Source organism: Otolemur garnettii, unplaced genomic scaffold, assembly GCF_000181295.1.
Source record: "Otolemur garnettii isolate 467f Iridium unplaced genomic scaffold, OtoGar3 scaffold00237, whole genome shotgun sequence".
NCBI classification, from domain to species: domain Eukaryota; kingdom Metazoa; phylum Chordata; class Mammalia; order Primates; family Galagidae; genus Otolemur; species Otolemur garnettii.
The window spans coordinates 1,079,720-1,080,492 of record NW_003852632.1 but is presented as its reverse complement, the minus strand read 5'-3'; the positions used below and the strand labels follow the sequence as shown (position 1 = coordinate 1,080,492).

The 773-nt window shown below is 51.7% G+C and overlaps 1 pseudogene; it reads left to right on the top strand.

The window, feature by feature from the left end:
- Positions 1–43: 43 nt before the first annotated feature.
- Positions 44–755, top strand: LOC100947624 (annotated as a pseudogene).
- Positions 756–773: the final 18 nt, after the last annotated feature.

Below are 773 nucleotides of genomic sequence, written 5' to 3'. Positions count from 1 at the left end.
GGGCTCTGAGGCGCTGGTGGGTCCATACTAGGTCTCTGCGGGAGCCATGGGCGGGACTGCCAGCACCCGCCGGGTCACCTTCCAGGCAGATGAGAATGAGAAAATCACCGTGTTGAAAGGCAGCAGGCTTTCGTAAAATGTGATTGATCGAATGAAGGAATCCTCTGCATCTGGTTTGAAATCTCTGCGGTATTCTGGCTCTTACCCAGCTGCAGTCTCCGATGAAGAACTGAAAAGAAGGGTAGCCGAAGAGCTGGCCTTGGAGCAGGCCGGGAAGGAAGCTGAAAGCCTGAAGCGACTAAAGCAAAACAAAGATCTGGACCGAGAGACGACCGCTGCCAATGAGCAGTTAACCAGGGCCATCCTTCAGGAGCGGATATGGGAGGAGCCAGCGAAGGCAAAGCACCTGGGTAAGCAGCTGGAAGAGAAAGACCGAGTGCTAAAGAAGCAGGGTGCATTCTACAAGAGCAGCTGGCTAGACTGAAGGAGAGGAGCTCAGAGTTCTACAAAGTCACCACTGAGCAATATCAGAAAGCTGCTGAGAGGTGGAAGCAAAGTTCAAGCCGTATGAGACTCACGCAATCTGTGCTGATCTGCAGACCAAAATTCTTCAGTGCTACCGGCAGAACACCCTCTAGACCCTCAAGTGTTCCGCTCTGGCCAGCCAGTACATGCACTGTGTCAATAGTGCCAAAGAGAGCATAGTTGAGAAAGGAGGGATAAAAACTCTGAGAACACAGATCTTTAAAGTATGACAGTGGCGCTTTAATGGG